Source organism: Anthonomus grandis, chromosome 3 (assembly GCF_022605725.1).
Source record: "Anthonomus grandis grandis chromosome 3, icAntGran1.3, whole genome shotgun sequence".
NCBI lineage: Eukaryota > Metazoa > Arthropoda > Insecta > Coleoptera > Curculionidae > Anthonomus > Anthonomus grandis.
This window is the reverse complement of record NC_065548.1, coordinates 47,526,542-47,545,868: the sequence shown is the minus strand read 5'-3', so window position 1 is coordinate 47,545,868 and position 19,327 is coordinate 47,526,542. Positions and strand designations below refer to the sequence as shown.

The window sequence follows — 19,327 nt, the reverse complement described above, 5'->3', positions numbered from 1 at the left end:
TAAAATGGCCATCCCAGTCACCCGATCTTAATCCCATCGAAAATTTATGGGAAATTGTAGATCGTGATATTAGGGATACAAACTATTCAAATAAAGGTGAATTATTCGAACGGTTGCAACAGAAATGGAAAAATATCGGTTTTAAACTCATAGACAATCTTATTGAATCAATGCCACGTAGATGTCAGGCTGTAATAGACAATAATGGGTATTTTACAAAATACTAATATTGTAGATGGTTTAGTTTGTAATTAAAAAAAAATATTTCGAAAAAAAAAGAGTATTGGTTATTTTTTAAATTTGTCTATCTACTTTTGTCCAGCATATATTTAGTTATTTCTTATTATTTACCAAATTAGGTAATTGTTTCTAAAGAATGTTTTATTATTTTTATATATGTTTATGTTGCCCATAATATACGTAAATATCTTTATTATAGAATTTTTATTTCCTTTGATTTTTTTAAAAAACCATTTGTCTATCTACTTTTGGCCATTACTGTATATTTGAGCAAAAGGCAACAATATGGCAACGCCGCTCGATCGCATTGTTGATTCCACCGACACAAACAATCTTTACCAGTGACGTCGTCAAAAAAATATTTACATGATAAATTTTTATTATTAATAGATTATGCTTTAAGGTATAAACAATATTAGCGTTTATGAACTCTTTATGCGTTTTTTTAACGTACTTCATTAGAGTAAAGATACTTATCTAATAAAAAACATTTTTATGGAAATTAAATATTTTATAATTATTATAGATTTCTTAATAAGTTTTTATTTTTCTACATTTATGATGACGGTTGTCCCTTGATATATTGTTATGACAATATCGGTATTTACTTGTAAAAGATCGGCTTAAATCGCCTGTTCCCATGGTGCGTCACAAGTATTTACTAAAACACTGAAATCACAGTTCGCAAAAATACCGAAATGGTTCAAATTCAACCTTTTTCCTTTTTCAACCAAAAACTAAAAAAAAAAATACAGAACTTGCGTCACAAATGCTGTAAATTTGTATGTAAACACATTTACGGCACACATTTACAAGATGTTCTTTTACAAACTGAAAATCAATACATTATTCATACAGGCATGCAAACATCACCAGAAAAAAATATAATGGAAATAGGGATGTCATTCAAAGACAAGTTAAAAAATCATGTCAAGTCAAAGAGCCTTTGTAACAGTCGAGACTTTTACTGTTGAAAAGGACTACTATGCCAATAAATTATCCAATTTACAAAATCATCCAGCACATGCCAACTTCTAAGTACAAATTAATGACAACCAAAATTTAATAAATTCTTGCCCTAATACAGTGATTAACAAGAAAAAGCTTATTCTAATAGGAGATGACACGGCAAAATATTGCTCAAAACATCTTTATTCCCAGCTCAACACTCAACACAACACAATATTCCTCATTCACGGAAGTCATTCGATCTTAAAAGCTCTTGTGTCAAATATGTTTGTGGAAACAATCAACATCCTTTTTTAGAGAAAAGAAAAGTACTTTTAAATGTTCAATCTGTAAAAAACAAAATCGATGAACTTCTTATATTTTTAGGGAGCCTAGAATATCCAGGTTTTGTGTTACTGTGTGAGCACTGGTTAAAGTCATCCGAACCAATGCACTTAGAAAATTATTTTATAATGGACAAGTACTGTCGCAAAAATATGTCACATGGAGGTCACATTCAAAATTAGTTGATACTATAAAATTTATTAAAGTAAGTAAGTTTGAGTATTAAAATGAAGACAAGGTGTTTGAACTATCTATCATTTACAGCAACACTGCTAATATATGTAATATGTTTATACAGATCTCCTAGTTCTAGCATAGTTGAAGTCATACCTGTCTGGTCGCACCCAGAGGGTGGTTGCATCTGGATTTTCGTCAGGGATAGCACACCTTAAATGTGGTGTACTTCAAGGGTCAGTGTTAGGTCCTATTTTATTTTAGAGGGTTTTTTGTTTGATGAGCAGAGCCCACTACATGGTGGGGATTATTGTCGATTTCTCGGCCTCTTCATTAAACTTTCTTCTGGTTCTTTTGCAGTCAGGGTTGCCAGGCATGAGTTGGAGGGGTTGTTTGCTGGTTCAGTTTATTTCGCCTGAATAGACTATCATATCCGTTATGGGTTGCCATTTTGGGGTTTGTGCTCCAAGGGATTCCTTAACATAATTTTTACTATTCAGAAAAAAGCATTAAGGTATCTGTGTGGTGTTGGTCTGAGAGTCTCTTGTAAACCTCTTTTTGTAGCTAAAAGAATTCTAACAGTTTTCTCACTCTTTATATTGGAAACTGCAACACTCATACATAAGTCCGTAAGTCGACCATCCTGCACCAGTCATAATACTTGTCAAGTAGGCAACTTATCTCTTCCAATCCCCACCTCCTCACTTACGAGAAACTCTCTTACATTTATTAGTCGTAAAATATTTAATCATGTTCCTTTTTCGATTAGGACTGTTACAGACCTTAAAAAGTTTAGGAGGGAACTAAAGAAATTAATCTTACCAAAAGCTTACTACAGCATTGAAGTGTATTTTAACGACTCATTTTAATATTTAAAATTAATTATATATTGTCGATCAGATTTTTTTAAATTCTTGTTTTATCTTTGTATTCTTGGTTCTTGCCTTTTCTTTTCTTCTTTTTTGTTTTTTTCTTTGATTATATAAAATAGGCTTCTATGTACAGGGTGGCCAAATAAGAATGCGAGGTACTGTATCTGGGAAACTATTCATCGTAGAAGCTTGCGATAAAAAAATTTATTACTAAAATGGCCAAGAGAATGACCTGGAAAATATTTTCAAGTTTCTAAAATGGCCGCTAGGGGGCGCAATTGCAATCTTGAATCTAGAAAACTGATGTTTCTGTAAATTTTGTTGAATTAACCTAACAAAAAAATAGCTGATTATTAAAGTAGGGACTAATCTGAACCCTTTTTATTTGAATAGTTTTGCTGTACCTCTAAAAATAAAGTAATGGGGGGTGTTCAAAAGTTGGCTTAAAACACACCCTGTATACTAAAAACGCCTTAGCCGATTTTATCAAACTTGCGCTAGTTGAAAAGAGCTATTATTAAGCTACGAATATTATTATATTTCATGTTTTTTTAGTTTTATATCTCGCCGCTAGAGGGCTTTTTTCGGCTTTCTGACACAAATGACTAATTTTCTCGAAAAACTTAAATGCAATGGTATAAATTTTTTTATACAAAAAAATAGCTTAATGACGCCTAAATATGCTTGCGAAAACCGCATCTTAATATCTTTATCCTAACCTAAAATTTAGGCCAAAGAAAATTTTATATGGAAATCCCTTAATATTTATAAAAACTACAAAATAATTTATTTCGAATTTCTTTTATAATGTAAGTTGTGGCCCTATAAAGGACCGATTTTAAAAAGAAAGGGTTTTAATGCCCTCGTAAATGCTCGAAATGCTGACCATCACGCTCTATGCATTGCTGAAGCTTCTCATGGGTAGATAGAACTGCAGCTTCAATTTCGGCTCTCGGTATGGTATGTATTGCATTACGAATGCGGTTTTTCATATCTTCTCTAGTCGTAGGCTGAGTCTGAAATACAATGTCCTTTAACCGCCCCCATAAATAGAAATCAAGACAGGTTAAGTCTGGGGATCGCGGAGGCCATGGAAACAGGCTTCCTCTTCCAATCCACCGCTGTTGAAAAATGTTATTAATATGCTCTCGCACATTCCTAGCAAAATGTGCTGGACAACCATCCAACTGCAAAAACAAATTTTGCCGGACTTCCAGTGGCACATCTTCCAGCAACAATGGTAATTGATTTACCAAAAAGTCGAAAAAAACATTGCCATTTAGAGATTGCTCAAAAAAATATGGTCCAATAATGTTGCCTCCAAGTATACCACACCACACAGTTAAACTCCGGCGCCCTTGGTGCTGAACTTCACGCAACCAATGCGGATTTTCTGCAGACCAATAATGCATGTTATGCAGGTTGACTCTACCGTCACTATTAAATGTGGCTTCATCGGTCCAAAGAATTTTAAATAAAAAATCTCTGTCCTCGCGTATCATGCCTAATATCCAATGGCAATAGTCCAATCTACGGTCAAAGTCTGCTTCTTCCAATGCCTGATGTAAATTAACATGATATGGGTGCATTCTATATTAAAAAAAAAAGCTGAACTTAAATAAATCCATATATGGCGATGGCTATTAGAATTTACCTATTGTCCTTCAAAATATTTTGAATCGTTGTTCTTGATATGCCTAATTCAAGGGATAATGCTCTTGTGCTAACATGAGGATTTCCTTCAATATATCCCAGTACGCTGTTAATATTGTCCACATTTCTTCTAATTCTTGGCCGTTGAAACCTAGGCCGAAAACTACCATTGGCTCGTAAGTTCGCCACTAATCGGGGAAAAAATCTAATATCGCAAGGACTTGGATATCGAGCAGCATAAACTCTTTTTGCTACTGCAGCATTTTGAAGACATTCAAAATAAACCGCAAGCGTATCAACAGCTTAATCGTTCGTAAAACGCATTTTGCAAAAACAAAAAATGTTCAAGTAACGTAAAACTTTTGACAACTTACTATTGACAATTTGAGGAATGTTTATAATTTGAGTAGACATTTGTTTTGTTGCATTCCATGGCCTGCTTTCTAATAATTATTTTTTTCATATTATATCCATAGTGAATATATAACATAAAATAGGTCTGATTTTTGATATAAGCATTATTAATACTTACCTTTTAGCGATATTAGGTAATATTTTCAAAAATGGTAAATTTTGTTTTCAAAAGTAGTGAATTTTAAAAAATTCCAAAATAATTAGTATAAAAAAATTAAAATTTAAGGGTATAAAATATTCTTTGGCCTATATTTTAGGTTAGGAACAAGATATCGAGTTGCGGTTTTCGCAAGATTATTTAGACATCATTTAGCTATTTTTCTATGAAAAAAAAATCATATCAACGCATTTAAGTTTTTTGAGAAAATTAGTCATTTGTGTCAGAAAGCCGAAAAGAGCCCTCTAGCGGCGAGATGTAAAACTAAAAAAACATGAAATATAATAATATTCGTAGCTTAATAATAGCTCTTTTCAACTAGCCCAAGTTTGATAAAATCGGCTAAGGCGTTTTTAGTATACAGGGTGTGTTTTAAGCCAACTTTTGAACACCCCCACCACTTTATTTTGAGAGATACAGCAAAACTATTCCAATAAAAAAGGTTCGGATTAGTCTCTACTTTAATAATCAGCTATTTTTTTGTTAGGTTAATTCAGCAAAATTTACAGAAACATCAGTTTTCTAGATTCAAGATTGCAGTTGCGCCCCCTAGCGGCCATTTTAGAAACTTGAAAATATTTTCCAGGTCATTCTCTTGGCCATTTTAGTAATAAATTTTTTTATCGCAAGCTTCTACGATGAATAGTTTCTCAGATACAGTACCTTGCATTCTTATTTGGCCACCCTGTACAATCAAAATCGATTCTGAATTTTGTTTTTGTCCTGTATTCTGTATAACCAAATAAATACTAGTATTATAAATTCTAGGATTAGGAAGCTTTTAGCGCAAGTTTGTAAACTTAGCAAATAAAGTATATTTTGACTTTGACTTGACTTTGATATAAATGACTTTTTGTTTGAATTGGAAGTATTATTATGTAGCTTAGATTTTTGCTCCAAAATTGTTTTGTGTGGAGATTTTAATGTCAACTCATTAGAGTTTACAAATAATAATACCAACTTACTTCTTTGCCTTTTAAAATCTTGTGGTTCAACCAGGGTAACTTCTCATTTTGCAACTCAAATTGATTATGTGTGTACCAACATTGAAAATGACAATTTTGAGTGTAATGTTATAAATTGGGGACTTTCTGATCATGAAGCTGTGACATGTCATTTTAATATAGCTTGTAAGTCTAGCATAGTTGGCGGAAAGAAGGGTAGAATTTATAGTAGGACAAATTATAGAAGATTCTTGGAACTAAGTTGCTTGTGCGACTTGCAGAGCATTATGACTATTCCCGATCCCTTAGAATCCTTTCACAAAATGTTATGTGAGATCTTCAATAATGCATTTCCAGTAAGGATGTTAAAGAAAAAATCTGCAAAGAATTGGATTACTAAGGGAATAAAAGTATCTGCAAGAAATCTCAGATCACTGCACTATATCCACAAATTTTTTATAAATAACAACAGTTTTGTTAATTATTTTAACACGTATAGAGCATAGAGTGGATTATTAAAAAAGCTAAAAATAATTATCTCAAAAAAAGATTAGGTAATTCAGAGAGAAACTTGGAAAGTGATCAATGAACTGAGAGGGAAGCAAAGGAATGTTTCATACTTAGGCGAAGACACGGCGCTAAAGGCATTAGTTGACGCAATTAACCTTTCTTGGAGCAAGGGGATATTTCCATCTTGCCTAAAATCAGCTAAAGTTATCCCAATTCACAAGGGTGGAGCTCTTGATAATCCTTCCAACTTTCGTCCCATCTCTCTCTTGTCTACGCTATCAAAGGTAATCGAAAAACTGGTTAAAAATCGAATAATGTCCTTTTTAAAGTCCAAAAACATCCTCACCAGACTTCAATTTGGCTTCCGTGAAAATACTAGTACCAATGATGCCATGTTTAATGTTTTTCATGAGCTTTACTCCCAGATAAATGCTGGTGGAGTTTCGGCGGCGTGTCTGCCACAGGATTCTGCTGTGGAAGCTTCATCATTATAGATTTCGGGGAGTTTCATCTTCTTGGTATGCTTCCTATCTGCAAGATCGGCAACAACGAGTGCTTGTAGGATCTAACTACTCTGATTGCCATCCTTGGGAGTTCCTCAGAGTTCAGTTTTGGGACCTATACTTTTTTCCTATACATAAATGATCTTACCAATCTTAATGTACGGGGGAAATTTACTCTATTGGCGATGATACCACACTTCTTTGGCACAGCCCAGACACAGATACTCTGCGAACTACATTAGCAACTGATCTTCAGGCAGTAAATCTCTGGTTTGAATCAAGCTTGCTTGAAAATCCTCAAAAAACCAAATTATTGTGTTTTAAGTGTGCTCTAGACCACATGCCTTTTTCTAATTCAGCAGTTTGATAATACAAAATTTTTGGGTATATTCATTGACAGAGAACTCAGATTTGAAGAGCATATCCTCGGTATTTGCAAAAAGGTGTCTGCAGGTTGTTTTGCAGTCAGAGTGGCTACCCTGGAGCTTGGCATGGAGTTTGGAAGATCTGTATATTTTTCATTAATTGAATCCCACCTTAGGTATGCCATTTGCTTCTGGGGTAATGCAGCTGCTTACTGTCTACAAATGCTGCTTGTTTTACAGAGTGTGCTGTACGTTACATCTGTGGGGCTAAACCAAGAGATTCCTGTCGCCCATTATTTATTAGGCTGGGCATACACACTGTCTTCTCCCTCTACATTCAGGAAGTGGCCTGCTTACTTTTTGCAAATCGCTTTAAATTTATAACCCCAAATCCAAGATACTTAACGCGTCAAGTGAATGAACTAAATCTTCCAATCCCCTCCTCCACATTAACTAAAAAATCTATTTTCTATGAGGGAATCAAAATTTTTAATCGTTTACCAGGTGGAATCAGGGAGGCAACATGTATTCACACTTTTAAACATAAATTGAAAATACTTTTGACCAAAAAATTTTACTATTCACTGGATGAATACTACGTCGACACATTCTAATTTTCCCTAAGTGTAAGTTTACAGTATTTGAATTTTATTTGATCAATTGAATGAATTTTACTGTACTATTGGTAGGAGCATAGCAAGTAAAATTCAAAATTTTTGTGATTTTCATCAATACTTTGATTACCAAGCTGAGTCAAATTTATTATTTTTCTTACCTGCTGATCTTGTAGCACTGAACTCAACTTTAAGAGAAATTAAAAAAAGACAGCCTTAATAAAAAGAAAAGAAACCTCTTAAATATTTCTGATGCTGCATTAGTCTGTTTCTACAGGCATATTTCTAGAATGTCTTAAGATAGCAAGAGTAATTCCAGACTCATAGCATTGCTTTCAAACCTGTCCAAAATTATTGAAAAATTAGTAAAAAGTAGCATGGTATCATATCTGATGCAAAAAATGATTATCAATAATTGTGAGTGAGCAGTTTGGGTTTCAGGAGAACAAAGAAACATTGGATGTCATTTTTTCATTTTTGGAGTCTTTATATCTGGGAGCTTGCACATAAAGCTTCTGTTTTTACTGTATATAAATGACATAGCAAGTCTAAAGATCAAAGGTAAATTGACTCAATGAAAATGAAAGAATAAATAGGGACATTGCTGTGATAAAAAAAAATGGTGTGACTGTAATAAATTATTATTATTATTCTTTATTCAAGAAATTTACAAATCAATATTTACATATTGGTAAACATTATTATTATTATAAATTCTTACAGGTTTAAATTGCACCTAGGTAAGCATACCTGTGTGTGCAATAAATAAATATTGTATAACGAATTGGATCAAAATTGGCATCTATATAATATGTAAAAATCAAAACAGTTTAATTATTTTACACGAAAAATAGTAAACTACATACTTATTGATGTATTAGAGAAACTTCAAAAAAAGACTTAAGTTATTACAAATGAATTGTTTGACATTTTTATTAAAAAGTTTTTTGTTTTTTAAATTCCTGATATCTAGTGGAATTAGGTTGTAAAATTTGGGTGCTAAATAGGTGGCAAATCTAAGATTGAGATTTCTTTTTGATGAAGGTATTTTTAAGTGTTATTGTTTTGCCTAGTGTTGTGTTTGTGTTGTATAAAATTTGTTTTAATCCAATCTTTTAAATAAGTAAATTTACAAAGAGACAATACGTACAGTGCACGAATACTGCAGGTTTCACTAGAGTAATGGTGAGAGGTTGGAAACAGTCTTGCTTTTTTAAAAATAACTTTAAGAATATAGTTTTGACTAGTCCTTAGCTGTTCTAGATTGCTAGAATACATACCAATATACCATAGGCAAGTAATGGTTAATTAACTCTAAATATTGCCAAAATCAATATTATAAATTTTAAATGCAGTTTAAGTAAAGTATCCTTGGATGCAGGTGCTTCAAAAAATTTGAGTGAAAATAAATTTTTGGCAATAGGCCTAAACAAAAATTAAAATTTGAAAGCCATATTAGGCTACTAAGCAATTAACTAGTATCAAATTGTTATGCTCTTAAGGTGGTGTCCCAGGAGGTTGAGTTTAGTGTCGCCAAAAATACTTATTTTGCATTAATTGAATCAAATCTAAGGTATGGATTATGTTTCTGCGGTGCATGTTGTGACCAATTTTTTGAGCGTTTTTTTGTTGTAAAAAAGGGCTATCAGATACATTTGCAAAATTGGAATGAGGGATTTATGTAAAGAACTTTTCAAACAAAATGTTAACTCTGCCTTCTTTATTCATTATGTTATTCATTAAAGTTCGAGAGATTATAAAACTGCAACACTGTAACAAAGCTGGAGGTACTCCATCATGATCAGAGCCCTTATATGTTTTTACTATTACTGTTACTTTGTGATCTCTTTGTATATAGAAGAAGTCAGAATTTTCAAATCAGCAAAAGAAACTGGGCCAAAAGAATAAATCTCTTGTAAATTTCCAGAACTGTTGGATGTTTCTGTTAATCAACAAGGTAGACTCACAACGAGTAGCATATTCTTTGTAACAATGAATGAATCAAAAAGGTTTTACACTTTAAGTAATCCAAATGATCATCAGTATCCTTAAAAATCATGTGAGCCTGCTTTTTTGCTAGAGTAAGCTTTTGCAGTTGGGGATTAAACCACTTAGGAAATTTTCATTTAGAAACTTTTTTCTTAGGAACAAAATATCAATGATAAAATACAAAATACTATAAAAAATTTTATGATCAAATGGGGCAATAATAAATTGTCCCACTCTACCAGACCAAAATAATAATTTAAAAGAGGAACTAAGAGTGGGAAACCTATGTATATTTAATTCTTAAATCTATAATACACTTACCTAAGTATTTATTCAATTATAAATAATAGCTCCAGAATGAAAAACAGGATATTTAAACTTTTTACACTGGGAATCAGAAGGAAAATATGTTATTTATGCAATTCAGCATTTACAACTGGTTATTCAACATTTTAATTACCTATTAATAATTATTATGAGCACCACAATGAACACTAATTCTAAATTAAATAAAAACGGCAAAATGTAACAAAGATTTTTTATTTTCAACATTTAACGGATTTTTAAAATATTTTTGTTTTTTGGAAATACAAAAATTCCAAGGTGACAGTTAACATATTGACATTGACGTTTGCATACAGGGGCGGCGTCATACAAGATTTCTATCTAAACTCATGGTTGGCTTATGCTGGCGATTTAGGACACCGGCTCTGATTGGTCCTGACACAGGCAGTGCCGGACTTAATAAAAATGTCGCCGGTGCCCCATGAAAAATGCCGCCCTAATTTTTCAAACTTGTGTGTTTCCATGTATATTAGCTAACGAGTTACTTATTTTGTTTTGTATTAGGGTGGTTTCACACGTATACGAATCCATTCAGTTCGGTTCGTTTTGGAATTGTTAAGAAAACGATTGAAATCCTTCATACATATACGGTTCTGACTTGGTTTAAATTTCAGTTGTTTAGTAAACGCCATGTTTCTTCTTTATAGAAGATTTAAAAAACGAAGAAGGAATAAAAGAGTTTATTGGAAGCATCCTCTTATTACATGACAACTAAAATTTGGAGCCGTTTACACAATTTTTCCAAAGTTAACAGGTTAACTGCCATGAGCATCATAACGTGATTCTCAGAAAATGGGTTGTTATAGCCGCGTGAAGTACCCCATGATTCTCAAGCATGGAAGAATTATAGACGCCGCGAGAAGCGGCATGCGATTCCCATTGCCATTTAAACCTTATTGGCGCTGATACGAACGGCTGGATGGAACATATATATACTATAATTGGCCTGTAGATGGTAGATGTGAGAATCACAAGTCGCTTCACGATGATTTATTTACTTTTTTATATTATGTAAAAAGAACTATATTTTTTTGCAGTGTTTTTATTTAAGAGTATCACAAAACTACAAAAAAATAAAACAAACGTATTTTATAATAAAGTATGGTTCTGTTTACTTAAAATTAAAAAAAAATCTGTGATAATAAAATCATAACAAAAATGTTTGGAATACACACAAGCTATTTAGAACACTTATGTTGTACCTGAAAGAAACAGGCCAAGCAATAAGTTATGTTTTCTGTCACGTTAATAACGTTTTAAAAAACTTTTATTTTGACAAGCCGCGATACAGTGTACTCTAAGCAAGAACGAAGATTACCTTAACTTAATATTACAAGTGATTATATAGACTAAATAATGCAAATAAAGCATGAAATACAATATAACTGAGTAAGCATATACATAAGCAAATATTATATATAGGGTGGCATAATTGTGTACATAACTCCTCCCGCCTAAGCCGAAAACAACAGGGATGGTGTGTTGTTTTTCGAGGTACCAGGGGTAGCATCTTTTTCTTCAGCTTCTTCTTTGTCTTGAAGTTCTAGTTCCTCTTCATTAGACCTTTTCTTTTGGATAAGTGTGTAGATAGCGAAGAATATACAGCATATGGCTAGTATGGTTCCAAGGGTTATACTAAAGCTCCAGGCTGCAGGGTGAATTCTTTCTTCTACCTCTGGAAGGGGTTTCAAGATATTGGAGCGTTCTGCTAACGATCTGATGTGGTTGAAGTCGATTGAATCTAGTTGGATTGTTTCCTCTGGCAGCTGCATTTCCAAGTCATTGAATCTTACATCCGGTAGATGAAAAGGGTTGGATCTCAGGATATCCTCTTGATTCCAGAATTGTGATCCTAGCAAGCTTATTCCGCATTTATATGGTATTTCTATTAAACTAGGTGTATCAATAAAGAATATTTGCTTGTTTTGGCACGTTTGTTGTGCTTTTATTTTGGTGCTAGCAGGAATAGCTAGAACGTATTGCTGATTTATGGGATGGATAATAGGGGTAGTTACGTTAACTTTAAGCAGCTTGCAGTTTAGGTTTTCTGCTTTTCTTATGAGGGACGTAGTACAGTCATCCACTTGGGGTCCTAGGGCATTTTGACAGACGTATAGGTCTTCAATCAATGGGCAGGCCTCTTCTTGATATTGGTGTAGATCAGTGCCAATTATAAGGTAAGGAAGTTTGGGAATTATAATGGTTTGGTTTGTTGGAATAGCAAACAAGTGGAAAAGTTCGAAAGTTTCTTTTATAAGTATAGGAAAATGAATAGCAAAAATTATTTTATCATTTGAAAAACTTACTTGAAGTCCTGTTAATTGGTAATAATAATTTAAGTCGCTAAATGATATTAGTCTTTCCTCACCATAAAGGGTAGTTAGATTCAAAATTATTTGTTCTAATTGAATAGCTAAAACTACGGTACTATGTAAGGTATTGAGTTTAGCAAACATTATCGCATCTTCTAAATTATCTAGGAAAGTAATAAAACTCTGGCAATTTATAATTAATTGACTTATAGTATTTTGAAGTTTTAAATATATGGAAAGATCATTAATTGTTTTATTCATTTGCTTTTTGACAAGGTCAACATGATTTTTTAAAGAGTTTTGATTTTTACTTAAAGTATGTATGGTGTTATTGTAACTGTTAGTTAAATCTTTTGTTAATGACATTTGCATATTTATTTCTTTTTTATATGTATTTTGACTATAGCGTAATTCTTCAATTGCTTTGTTATATCTTTCTCCATCATCGGAGTCTAATGTACCAAAAAGCCATTTTGACGTTTTACCTAATATATTTACTAAGCCTCGTTTTTCACGGCTATGTGGTTTAATATTATTAAGTTTAGTTTTAATTTCATTATTAAAGTAGCTAGCATGTTTAAGCATATCTAATGTGTTAATATGATGTAAAAGCAAAGCGTTAATAATATTTGTTTCATTACAAGCAGCAATTAAAATTCTAAAATTATATTCTAGTTTAGTAAGCTATAACTAATGGTTTAACTTCTACATAATGGAGGAAAGTATGTTTACTTTCAATAATTCTCGCATTTCCTAAATGAAATTGGAATAAAGGGGATTTGATTGGGGTTATGATAGGATTAGTCGCTATCACTGTTGTCGATAATACTTGTAGGAGAACTGCGAAGCTTTTCCGAAGTGTCAGGAGGTTCATTATTTCTAGGGAAAAGAAAGTGTTTTTTAGGTTTTTGTATCATAGATTTATGTACAACTTTCTTGTTTTTAGTAATGATTTTATTACCGATATCTTCTTGAACGTATTCTATTTTCTTACGCGCTTTATCTTTAGTTCTCGAAGCGGATTTATCTGTTACATCGATTTTTGATCCTGATGGGATATCTATAGGGGCTTCTCTATTTTTATTCTGTTTTTCATTTAAACGTAATTTAGTATTAAGAGATTGATTATAGATTTCGTCATAGATAATTTTTAATCGGTCTTTACGATCATTAACATATTTATTTAATATGATCTCATCTGTAAGGTCAAAAGGGTCTAAAGCGTTTGGACGTCCATTTAAGACATCAAAGGGTTTTTGTTTAGTAACACTATGTACAGAGAGGTTGTAACCTGTAATCGCATAAATCATTAGTTGTTTCATTGTCGCATTTGGGAATTTAAGTTTTAAAACTCTAATGTGATCAATTAAGCTTGAATGGACTCTTTCGATAGGACTATTGCTATTTGAATTTCCGGTAGTAGTGAAATGAATTTTTATTTTGTGAAGTTTACAAAAATCAATTAATAGGGAAGTTTTAAATTCTGTGCCATTATCACAGGTAATCTGATGAGGTAGTCCATGATGACTTATAAAAATTGCTAAATTATCTAGAACTGTAATTGCGTTGCAACTAGGTTCTAAGGGGTAAGCTTGGGCGTAACGTGAAAAAACATCTATTATTGTTAGGAATTTTACGTTAGAAATTTGGAAAGTGTCCATGTGGATGGATTCTAGAGGTTCTCGAGGTGTTAATGAAAATTCTATTTTTGGAGGATGGCGGTCATACTTGGCTTGTTGACATATGTCACAATTGTTTATATACTGTGTGAGGTCTAATTTCATATTGGGCCAGTAATATAATTTTTTCAGTGACATCATACATTCATTAATACCTCGGTGGCAAGTTTTCTCGTGATGGTTTTTTATTAAATTCATTTGCATTTCTACATTTACTATATCGTTTAAGAATGTATTGGAGATTACTAATTTGTAAGAGTTATGTTTAAATGTTTTGGATAAGATTACTCCTATTTTATTTCCTAAATTGTCAATTTCAGATTGTTGAATATACATGCAGTGTACAACTTTAGGATCGATATATTCTCGGAAAAAGTATACGATTTCGTTTACATAGTTGCTAGTCAAAGTTAAGTGATATCTAATTTTGTTCTCAAAATGTTTTGTTTTAAAGGCACAATATTGTTTATTTGTATTGTGGGTAATTAGAACTTGATGATTGTAAGTATTTAAACAATTTTCTGTTATAGGTATATTTAATATTGGGTCATCTATTGCTGAGTGAATTGTATCTCCATTTTGTGGACGTTGGTCACGAGGGGGTAATATTTGTATATCAGAAAGAATTTTGATTTTATTCGATTTTGGTTCTAGGTCTAAAGCAGGGTTAAATAGATCTGGTAATTGATCTAAATCATCTAAAGTAGCGTTTTCATTTGCAATGTATTGATCAATTTCTTCAATGATGTCTCCAGGGCTTCCAAGTATAGAATCATTTTCCATCATGTTAATCTCTATTCTGGATAGAGCATCAGCATTTGTATTCTGGGTTCCTTTTTTGTATTGGACTTCATAGTCGAATTCTTCCAATTTTAGTCTCCATCGTACCAATCTAGAGTTTGGCTCTTTTAGGTTGAAGAGGTATTGCAGAGGTTTATGGTCTGTGACGATTATAAATTTTCTGCCAAATAGATAAGGTCTGAAATGTTTTGTAGCCCATACTATGGCTAAAAGTTCCTTTTCTATGGTCGAATAATTACATTCAGCTTGGTTTAACGTTCTAGATGCGTATGCAATTGGAAGATCTTGTCCTATTTTTCCTTGACTTCATATGGCTCCTATTGCTATACTTGAGGCATCTGTGGTTAAGACGAAGGGTTTTCTAAAGTCTGGGTATTGTAGTATAGGATCGTTACATAGCAAATTTTTACATGTTTCAAAGGCTTGTATGTATTCAGGGGTGTGTTTTATTACTGCTCCTTTCTTTAGGCATTTCGTGAATGGTTTTGTTAATTTCGCAAATCCATTTATAAAGCGTCTGTAGTAACCTAAGAGTCCTAGGAATGATTTTATTTCCTTTGGTGTTCTCGGGATCGGGAATTTCTGGATCGCTTCTATTTTTCTAGGGTTCGGCTTAACTCCGTCTTTTGTTATCACATGTCCCAGGAATTCAACTTCTGTTCTTAGGAATTCAGATTTATCAAGTTGAATTTTCAATCTTGCTGTTCGTAATCTTTGGAAAACATGGTGCAAGTTTTTTATGTGCTCTTCTAGGCTTGCTGAAAAGACAATAATGTCATCCATGTAGACTAAACAGGTTTTTCCTTGGCATTCTTACGTATTCATAATGGCCATTTTCCACTGTGAACGCTGTTTTCTCAATAGAGTTTGGTGCCATTTCTATTTGGTGGAATCCTGATGATAAATCAATTGTGGAAAAGTATGTACACCTTCCTAGTTTGTCTAGTATATCATTGATGTTTGACAGAGGGTATCTGTCGTCAATTGTTTTAGAGTTGACTCCTCTGTAGTCATTGACAATTCGCCATTTTTGTTTTCCACTTGCGTCAGGTTTTTTACTTACTATCCATATTGGACTACTCCATGGGCTTTGGCTGGGTCTTATAATTCCATCTTTCAGCATTTTGTTGATTTGCTTTTGGACTTCTTCCTTGTGTATGAAAGGGTATCTGTATGATTTTGAGTGTATTGGGATTTCATCATGTGTTTTAATTTCGTGTTTGATTTTGTTTGTAAATGTCAGTTTCTTTATGAAAAATGTCTGAGAATTCTCTGATTAATTTTAAAACTTTTGATTTTTCCTCTTTATTAAGATGGTCATGTCTTATAAATTGGGTAATATCGAGATTCTTATTAGATGTAGTGTAATTATTATGGGATATTTCTGGGTTTGAATTAATTAAATTGTCTAAATGAAAAAATTCGAAATTATCTTTATGATAATCTGGTAAAATTTTACAGTCAATTGGACTCATTAATTCAACAGTAATATTTTCATCTGTGCTATTCGGAATATCAACACGTGCAAAACCATTTTCTGCTGTGCAGAGCGTTTCTGGTATGTATAAAGAGTCATTTATTGTTCCTTCAGGTATAATTATGTCAATAGTATCATGTGTTGTTACGGGTACCTTTGTGCTTAGGATTTCGTGGGCGTTGACCGTGATTTTAAATGTTGAGTCAGGCTCGCGATATCTGAATGACAAGGTTGTAATACCGTCTGACTTTATCAGCCTTTTGTGATATAGGTCAATGTTAAACATAAATTTAGTTAATTCTCGAAGGCCTAAAATACCGTCATAATAGTTATGAAAATCATGGAGTATAAAATCAATCGAATCGTTTGTTTGCAGTTCTGCAAAAGCTGGAATATTGGCTTTGTAGAGAACTTCTTTTTCTCCAACTCCGGTTTTTAATATCGATGAAAATTGATAGATTTTGTCAGGAAAATATTTTTCAGCTATGGAGGGTCGTAATATTGATGGATAACAGCCAGTATCTATTAACAGTTTAATTGGTGGGTTTTGAATTTCGATATAAGGAAGGCTATTAGTGACTTGTGTATTTACTTCGTCTGTTATGTTAGGGTTTTTGAAGGGTTGGTAATAGGAAAATTTTCATTTTCTATTTGTTGGTCTGGCATAGGGAATGTATTCTCATCATAAGAATGTTCTGGTTCATATTCAAAATCGTTCTAATCTGTTGATGTACAGGGGTCATTTCTATTTGTTTGGTAAGAATTTAACTGATAAGGATTTTCAGTATTATTTCCATAATAATCATCATTATCTTCACTGGGGTGGTAATTGGTTGTGACATTTTCTTCTAGATTTTTATTTTCCATTTGGAAAAGTTCTTGCGAAATGAAATTTCTTGGGCCAGATGGCTTAAAATGATTATTGGGGTAAATGTTAGAATTTGTTGGCATTGTATAAGATGTTCTGGTTGACATTGGCTCAGGTTTATCAAGGGGTGTTCGACCTGTGGGTTTGAAAACATTCTTTGAGGTACCGAAAACTTGTCGATTAGTTGGAAGAGGTCTCTGAGGCATTGGCCTAGGTTGTATTGGAACTGGACTTCGTGGGAAATTTGAATTTTGATTGAAATTCTGATAACTAGGTGGAATAAAATTCTGTCTATAGTTATGTTGTTGATAAAAATTATTATTTGGGGTTCTAAAATTATTTTGATTTGGATATTGTATATTATTATTATGATTTTTGTGTTGCGAGTTATTCTGTGAATATGCTGGTGGTTTGTGCATTAATGTTGGTTGTTTGTTATGGTTTATTGGTATAAATGGTTTGTATAAATTTTGTGTATAATGGAAGTTTTCTTCCTCTGATATCATTGTCATTGCGGTTTCTATGCAATCTGGGTTTTTTAATCGGATAATACTTTGTAAGGGGTTGTTTAATCCTCTTATAAATGTTCTTAAACATATAGTATCGTATTGTCTAAGATGAATAAGTTTTGTTTCAGCTGTCATAATATTATCATCAAAACTATTAATTTTTTGAGCTAAAGCACTACGCAATACTTGTAGTCTTTTTGCAAAATCTAACGGTTGTTCATTCTTATTTGGGATAGCTACAAACAAATCTTGTTCAAGGCATTCTATACTACGCTTATCGCCAAAACAATCTAATAAAGCAGTTCTAATATGTGCCCAGGATAATAATTCCATACGGCAACCTACTAATATTAGTGCACGGTCAATTAATTTCATTCTAATAGTTCTAATAAGGTAATTTTTTAAAATAGGATCTTCTTGGTTATCATATGTTTCAAATAGAAAATCTGCGGCAGAAATGAAATTGTTAAGAGTATTAGAATCACCATTGTAAGGGTGAATTGTATCAACATACATTTTTAAAAGAGTGTAATTTATAGAATTTGATCGTGTAGTAGTCATTGTATTAGATAACTCGGACTGTTCAGTGATTTTTTCTAAATGCGAATTTTGTTGTTGTAATTTGAGAGTTCTGAAAAATTCTTCAGCTAATGCGTCAACGTTTGGTTCACTCATAGAGTAAAATAAAAATAATGTTATTAATTAAATAACATAAACTCAATTCTAAAATTAATTTTACTACTAAATTGTTTGAATCTTTCTTCCTTTACGATAAAGAGAGAGTATATTCCAATAGGATTTGCTCAAAAGAAAGTTCAATGGTAATTTCAATAATATTCAATTGATAAAGATAAATTCAAAATAAGTTTTTCAAATATGTGTTTCAATAAAATTTTTTAATAACAATAATCTTAAAACTAACTTTCCACTCGCTCAATCCAAAGTAAGGGAAAGGGTTTGAAAGGAAATTTGCACTTACCTTTTTCCAATCAGATGAATCCCCGCGTTGCTAAGGTGCTGTGTACGTACTGCCAAATGGTGTTTCCACTGATCTCTCGTCTCAGAGCGATTCTGATAAGGTTTGAGCTCAGCTTCCACGTTCGTATCAGGACCGAAGAGTTAAAACTCACGTTTTTACGATTGATCGTCTCGATGACGTGCAAATCTCAATCGAAAACTGCCCTGATCCTACCGACTGCGCCAGTTATGTTTTCTGTCACGTTAATAACGTTTTAAAAAACTTTTATTTTGACAAGCCGCGATACAGTGTACTCTAAGCAAGAACGAAGATTACCTTAACTTAATATTACAAGTGATTATATAGACTAAATAATGCAAATAAAGCATGAAATACAATATAACTGAGTAAGCATATACATAAGCAAATATTATATATAGGGTGGCATAATTGTGTACATAACTAATAATACTTCTCACATTCATTCGTGCATTTCTTCTCGCATTTATATCTGGTTCGCGGGGTCTTTTTTTGGCATAAGCTCGATCATATTTTTGCTGCAATTGCTCATAACATAAAACACATTTTCTTCGTTTACTAGTTCCTTCATTGATCAAGGTGTGCTGGCGATTATCTTGAAGAATTTCAAA

General features: G+C 32.6%; 1 protein-coding gene and 1 long non-coding RNA gene across 6 annotated transcripts in view; one reads left to right on the top strand and one right to left on the bottom strand.

Annotated features, from left to right (window-relative positions):
• LOC126733808 (centrosome-associated protein 350-like) overlaps positions 1–10,336 on the bottom strand; it is a 176,318-nt gene extending 165,982 nt beyond the window's left edge. For 3 of the 5 annotated variants that reach the window (XM_050437216.1, XM_050437220.1, XM_050437219.1), the window contains exon 1: positions 10,050–10,299. The gene's annotated coding sequence lies outside the window, so the exon portion shown is untranslated. Of the gene's footprint in view, positions 1–10,049 lie in introns of all 5 variants that reach the window. The other 2 variants (XM_050437217.1, XM_050437218.1) reach the window with 2 other exon arrangements.
• Positions 1–19,327, top strand: part of LOC126733819 (uncharacterized) — a 308,547-nt gene that overhangs the window by 65,215 nt on the left and 224,005 nt on the right. The window lies entirely within an intron of this gene.